Source organism: Pogona vitticeps, chromosome 11, assembly GCF_051106095.1.
Source record: "Pogona vitticeps strain Pit_001003342236 chromosome 11, PviZW2.1, whole genome shotgun sequence".
Lineage (NCBI taxonomy): Eukaryota > Metazoa > Chordata > Lepidosauria > Squamata > Agamidae > Pogona > Pogona vitticeps.
This window is the reverse complement of record NC_135793.1, coordinates 10,327,771-10,335,393: the sequence shown is the minus strand read 5'-3', so window position 1 is coordinate 10,335,393 and position 7,623 is coordinate 10,327,771. Positions and strand designations below refer to the sequence as shown.

At 43.1% G+C, this 7,623-nt stretch overlaps 1 long non-coding RNA gene across 1 annotated transcript in view; it reads left to right on the top strand.

Moving 5' to 3' along the window:
• The window catches only part of LOC144584457 (uncharacterized), an 855,455-nt gene that overhangs the window by 533,588 nt on the left and 314,244 nt on the right, over positions 1 to 7,623 (top strand). The window lies entirely within an intron of this gene.

Here is a 7,623-nt window from a genome sequence, read left to right as displayed (position 1 = left end):
ATTTAGTGGGCTGTGTAATGTTGTTACACCTCTCTTCCAACGACATACTGCTGACCTTATGGAAATATCTTGTTTATCTCCACATTCATGTGGGTGCATTAAAGAGTGCATTAAAAATGCTGCCAAAAGGAACAAAATAGTAGCTTGGAGTCACAGCTGAAGGAGATGAAATTCCACCACCATGCTGGTCACAGTTCTTTGGAAGATGTACCTATACACTGTTCATAGACTTTCCATTATGCCATGTTCTCCATTATGCAGTTCTCAATAAGTCATTATTGAGATTCTCAACCTGTCAATAGGGTTATTTAAATCTTGACTTACAAAAGCTGGACAGGGCTGTTAAGGACAGGACATTATGGAAGTCACTCGTTCATAGGGTTGTCATAAATTGGAAGCATCTTGGCAGCGCGTAACGACAACAAATATTGACTTCAACTTGTTATTAAATTATCTGCAGATCTTACATTTGATTATGGAAGTATTTCTAATAGTAATTATAAGCAACTTTTGGGTAGTTTACCATTCCCTTCTTCTGGGGGGGGGTACCCTGAGACTGCGTAGCTTGCTCATGGCAACCCAGGTTGGGGCTTCTCCCAGAAAGCACAGTACAAAATCAAACTCCCAATTTTTGGCTTCACACCCAGATGAGCTATCGGCCAGTTCACCATGAAAAAGCAGGATGCAAATACACTGATGGTGATGATGATAACAACGCTTTTACTTCTGCACATGGTTTATAGTCCCAGCTAGACTGCAACGTCAAACATCTGCACAGGAGATTATAAGAACACACCTATTCTGTATCCATCTGTACCTAAACCCTATGGTTAAGGGATGACCTCCCAAAGCTCATAAGCAGGTCAAGATGGAATTACCCTATCCTTGCTTGCATGCTTGCTGCATCTAATAATAGGAATTATTCCAACACTTAAAATTCCATCAGGAGAAATGTCCCCATAGGCTTGTGATACAGAGCATTGGTCAATTCAAGACATTTTCTGCTTGAGCAACAAGTGGCAGCCTCTTCACCCTACTCACTGCAGAGTATGCAAAAATAGCTATCTTATTTTTTAGTACATGACATAGAAAACCCGCTAAGTACCTCTTCAAATCTGATACTAAAAATACAACGAAAGTGGGGGGGGGGGGGGAAGGACTAAAATTTCCTCCTCTTTCATGACACTTAAACTCTGCTGCAAGTGATGGCCACCTCACTCTGGTCAATGGTGGGGCCAGTGCTGATAGACAGTATATACTCCATCTGCTAAAGGTCCCATATTCAATGCTTGCTATTTCGAGTTGAAAGGACTAGGCAGCAGGTGACACGAAAGCTCTGACAGCTACAGCCAATCAGTATCAACAAAACTTGAGTTAGATGGACCAATCATCTGAATTTGTGTAGAGCAACTTCCGGTCCTCCCAAGGTTGAGTTTCATGGCTATATATCAGACTAGGCTTGACAACCTTTGGACCTCCAGATATTACTGGACTTCAGCTTCATCCTCGTTTGCCGTTGGATATATCAGTTAGGGCTGATGAGGAGCTGCAGTTCAGGAACATCTGGAGAGGCACAAGCTGATCTCTCTTGTAACTTGTATCAGAGAGATCAGCTACAGGATGGAGCCATGTAAAGTGCTGCTTTTCAAAAGTGCAGCCATATCACAGACATATCAGTCCCACTAGATTCTTCTTTTTAAGTGACATATTAAAGGAACATTTTGTGCAAAGATGGACACAATAAAGGACAAAAATACTAGGGACCTAACAGAAGCAGAAGACATCAAGAAGAGGTGGCAAGAATACACAGAGGAATTATACCAGAAAGTTCTGGATGCCCCGGACAACCCAGATAGTGTGGTTGTTGACCTTGAGCCAGACATCCTGAAGAGTGAAGTCAAGTGGGCCTTAGAAAGCATGGCCAACAACAAGGCCAGTGGAGGTGATGGCTTTCCAGTTGAACTATTTAAAATTTTAAAAGATGACAATGTTAAAGTGCTACACTCAATATGCCAGCAAGTTTGGAAAACTCAGCAGTAGCCAGCGGATTGGAAAAGATCAGTCTGCATTCCAATCCCAAAGAAGGGCAGTGCCAAAGAATGCTCCAACTATCGTACAGTTGCACTCATTTCACATGCTAGCAAGGTTATGCTCAAAATTTTAAAAGGTAGGCTTCAGCAGTATGTGGACAGAGAACTCCCAGAAGTACAAGTGGGATTTTGAAGGGGCAGAGGAACTAGAGACCAAATTGTATTCGTGAAGGCTTTCACGGCTGGGATCTAATGGTTGTTGTGGGTTTTTCGGGAGAGAATGAATGAATGAATGAATGAATGAATGAATGAATGAATGAATGAATGAATTTACTATCTTTTCAACTGGATTTGCCCCCTCTAGTCCTTCACTCGGCTGGAAACCGCAGTATGGTTTGGGGTTGCCATGCATGGATCTGAGCTGCCATTTGTCGGGGTGCAGATACCAGCATATCTCATTTTTGCCTTGTCTGACCTTGTAAAAGTGACAAGCTTAAGACTGTGATGCTCTGTACATACTTGACCTCCTCCCAGCAGTTTGGACAAAATAAACAGCATGTGGACTCATATCCAGGAGAAACAACATGGACAGTCATGTGTGCTCCCAGGGTTTTATCAATTACACCAAGGGATAAGCTACATCCATCAGTCTGGCAGTCATCAAAGTCCACATTAGGAGCTTGGAGGGCCATAACTATCCCATGACCCCCATTTCTCACAGGGACAGGGATTTGCCTTGAAATGCTTCACTACAAGTGGGGAAGAAGAAAAAAAAACCTTGTAAGCTATGGGCTTCATTATGCCCACCCCAGAGCTTCGTAAAAGTTGGGTTATGCTTTTTTCTTTTAAGGCCCCCTCCTCCCCGCCCAATTCTTTTGATTGTCACCCCAGACCATACTGACCGGAGGATTCTGCTGGCCATAGGCGTAAAAAATAACTCTTATTTAAAGTGCCGGATACCTGCTAGAAGTCGAAAAAATAGCAGCACTCATCTCGTGCTGCATAAATTGCTTGTGGAAAGTGGCATCGAAATGGTTCTGTAAAGTCTGAACAGCAGCAAAAATAAAAGACATGTAGATTCTTAAAAAGAAAGACTGGAAGGGGGAGGGAGGAGTTTGCAAAAAAAAAAATCCAAAGAAACAGGAATTTGTTTCTTCAGTGTTGAGAATAAAAGAGTTAGAATAAAATTGCCTCTCGTGGATCAGATGAAAGGTGTTCAACCTTGGGCTTTCCAGATGTTTCACACGTTAACTCAACCAGCATGACCTATGGTGAGAAATGGTGGGTGTTGTGCTCCAAAGCAGCTGGAGAACCACTTCTCTACAGCATCCTATTAGCCATAGTTGTCCATCAGAGGACTGGGAAGCCCATAAGTGGCATATCCACTGTTTAGTAGGAAAGGCCTGTTTTTTTGCCGAGCTCACCAGCTGGGCCATAATTCAAAGGGTGTCATGTTTTGCAATTTTAAAATAATGTTGATTTATTTCAAGCCTTTTATTAACACAAGTCATGCAGCGCTGGCTTGTAGCAGCAGAGACATTTATATCTCAGTGGTTTCAGTGTGATTCCTCAAGTTGACATTGCTGTCAATTATTGGGTTTTCAATTATATATAAAAAGCTGTGATTGAATTTTTAGGTTTTGATGGTCCTGCAAATCACAGAGGCACACAGCATGCAGAAGTATGAGTCATCAACAGGGACCTGCCACCCCACGGTTGCTGGACACAAAGCACACAGTAGGACTGGTGACCCAGCTGTGTGAATTTATACCTGGTAGAAGTGGGATCTCTGTAATAAGGTTAGCATTGACCAGTTAAGCAATTAACAGAGAGAGACTTGTGTTCATGACAAGTCTCTTCAAAAGAAATCCTGACTACAATCCATCCCATATTGCACAAGAGCTGTGGAAAGCTTCTTGCTCAGTGTTTGACATGCATAAGCATCTTTCTGAAACCCCTCTCCTCCACATCTCAGCCTGCCTCTTGGATTGCCCAAGTGGAACCAATATATTAGGAATCTTCGACAGCTTGGTGTTCTGTGATTGCTAAATATTCTACAAGACGCCACACACAAAAGGTTAACCTCAGCTTTCAGTTCTTTTGCACTAGGGGTGGGCAAGTTTTTTCAGTAGGTGAGGAAATTTCTTCCCTGGGGTGGTCACAGGTTTCATGACTCAATAAAAAGGAAGGAAGGAAGGAAGGAAGGAAGGAAGGAAGGAAGGAAGGAAGGAAGGAAGGAAGGAAGGAGAGATTGGAATAGAGAGCCATTGTCAGTTTGTAGTCAGAGGTATTAAACAGCACTGTGCGGGAGAACTTTGACCTATGTAAAAGGCATATTGCCATTCCTGGGCTGTGTCATGCCCCACCTGATCCTCTACAGTAGATGAAGCCAAGGACAATCCAGCTGAGCAGTGGTTAGATCAGGCTGCAGAGATCTCAAGGCCCAAGCAGGCAGCAATCTCCTAGAAGAGCAGAAGATCGAAGAAGTGCCTTAATCTGCCAAGGAAAACCCAGTCCTTCCAGGTGATAACAATAACTTGGTGAATGAAGAACCATCAAATCCTAGAGAGAGCTGGCAACTCCAGGTATAAGAAGAGAGAAAATAACAAAGGTCCGATGGTGTTCTAAAGGTCAAATACCTGCAGTGAACTACTAACTAATTAGAGCCAGCCAAAGAAAAGAAAGGTTTCTGGCTCATGTGAACGTATTCCTCCATCCTGGCCAATCCTAAGCTGCTAAAATCAAGGCTTATAATACATTTTGCTCTAGACTTCCTTGCACTGTGTCAGACTAAACTCCTGCTGATCAATTTGGACTGTCGTCACCCTGTACCTATTTGTTCCCTCCTTTCCTGGTCAGATTGTTAAGTAGTGCAGCTTGACAACTGTTGTTTGTGGCTCCACTTCTGCACACTCATTGAAACTCAGCTCTGTCTACCCAGCACTTGACCTCCTGAATCCCTTTCACTCCTGTTAGTTTGCATTTGCTGTCTTAGAATACAAGCCATGCATCTTTCCCCCCCCCAAAAAAAAATACAAAGCTGAGGAAGGACCAGAGGCTTCAAAAACAGAGGGCACCCTGATTTACACCAAGAGTAGGGAATAGCCCAACTGTAGTCTCACTGTAAAAAGGTAAAGGTAAAGGTTCCCCTTGACAATTTTTGTCCAGTCGTGTCCGACTCTAGGGGGCGGCGCTCATCCCGCTCTTCAAGCCATAGAGCCAGCGTTTGTCCAAAGACAATCTTTCCATGGTCACATGGCCAGTGTGATTTAGACACGGAACGCTGTTTACCTTCCCACCGAGATGGTACCTATTTATCTACTCGCATTTGCATGCTTTCGAACTGCTAGGTTGGCGGGAGCTGGGACAAGCGATGGGCGCTCACTCTGTCATGCGGATTCGATCTTACGACTGCTGGTCTTCTGACCTTGCAGCACAGGCTTCTGCAGTTTAGCCCACAGCACCACCACGTCTCACTGTACCTGGCAGGATATTCAATTCTGGCCCACTGTGGTCTCCTCTCAGTTATGCCCCACCCCTTCCCAACAAAGCTCCACAGACAGTATTTTTATACTTGTAGAATCCTGTCCATGTCTACTCAGAAGCAAGACTGGGACTTACTCCGTGGTATCTAGGTATAGTACTGCAGACCCAGGCATTTAATATTAAAGCATATCAGGCTGCAAATAGAGATGATTTTTTTAAAAAAGGTAACTAGTTACAGAAGCAACAGTTCAAGGTTTGAAAATTGAATGCTATGGCAAAACAGAGTTTTGGAAATGCTATTAATCTAACATAAAATAAGAAAAGAAAAAATGGAATGGAATGAGAAAATAAACACTTAAAAAGATTATTCAGAAGTCTAAACCTAATTTATATCTGTGTTTTAAATGTTCTTATTAAGCGGTAATGATTAGCAATTAAAATCAGCCATTAAAAGTAGGATTACAATCACTTTACACAATTAGAAAATTCTTTAACCGGACAAAGTCATTCAAAATTAGCAAGACAAGAGCCATCTGGATCTTATTTTGGAATATTTGCTCTTGCTCACGATGACAAAGAACTGGTGATGAACCGTCACTAGGGCCTGCCCAAGGCACTTTACTGGGAAGCAGCAAAGGGAACTATTCTCCATGCTTGGAACCCCCTAGAATCCATCAGGCACTCTTCCAAACTCTGTGGGCAGCACCTTTCAAAGGACATTGCACTACTCACCAAAGACAAGCAAGAACATGAGTCAGAAATTTGTGCACTTTCCATCCTTGGTGAGAAAAACACATTGCCTAAATCCTGTTGTTCGCGAAGGCTTTCACGGCTGGGATCCAATGGTTGTTGTGGGTTTTTGTTGTCAGCTTCTGGGCTCCCTTGGAGAGCCCCCCAGATAGGAGAGGCCTGCTTTCCTCATGTGTCACCATTCTCCACCTTAGGAGAACAGCAACACCTAGAACAGATGACAGTGCTGGAGCTCTTGCCTCTGCCAGGAAAAGTGATTTATGAACAAGTGAACAGGGTATTAGGCTCTAATCGTCCAGTAGGCAGCTGCCCGCTGCCCCACATGAGATGAACATGCATATCATCTTTAGATTTAAGGAGAGCAATGGAAAAAAAACCTGAAGACTTTTTTCTAGCCCACCTTCTTTCCAAAAACTGCAAATGAGCAAAGGAAAGCAGGAATGGAAATACATCTATAAATCAGCTTCAGGGAAAGAAAGAAAAACACACTTCTTTAGAACCCAAACCATCCTTCACACTGTAGAAGAACATAATTGCCTCGGCACCCACTCTTCCATGTGCTTCTACTTTGTATCTGCCAGCCTGCCAGAAACCACCTCTGGTTTGAGCTTATTTAAGACGTAAATTATCCTTTTCTTGTCCTCCCTCAAGACTCCTGTGAGAAGCTGAAAGCTTGTTGCTTTTGTTGCAAAACAAGGTGTTGAGAAAGTTCAGAGGTCATACCAACCACAGCCAAGCCCCCTCATCAAACAGAAGCTATATGCTCAGGGTACAGCCATCAGTGACCCAGAAACAGGACATCTTACTGACCTTAAGTACTTCCAACTGTGGGCTTGCATCTTCCCTCACCCCACAGCTCCACGTAATATCCTCACTGGAGTCTCCGGCACTCACAGTTTCATATGTGACCTCTAAAAAGTCCCTGGGAGGAAAAAAGAAACACCATAAAGCCACAGCATCAAAGGTCAATCTTGTTGAGCAAACACTGGAGCTTTCTACCATATTACCTTGGCTGGGATTTGTGAATGAAATAACTGATCAGGAGGTCCTCATGGCCAGACATTCTTTCAACCCCTGGTTCCACTGTAACAGATGCAAGACTTCAGAGCACTGCCTGAATCGCATAATAAGAATGTAAGCTAAAATATCTTGCAGGTAGAATTGATTGTGTCAGCAGAGAGGCAACGTCTAGCTTTCTAGTTCGTTATTTGGGAGTAAACTATGCTTCAATAATGTTTTCTTTTCCTTTAGAAATGAAGGATGGACCATGCCAGCTAATGATAAATCTATCCCATTTCTGAATCAATCTGCAATATGAGAACACCTGAAGTTCAATCCTTTCCTCTATCCATTGTTA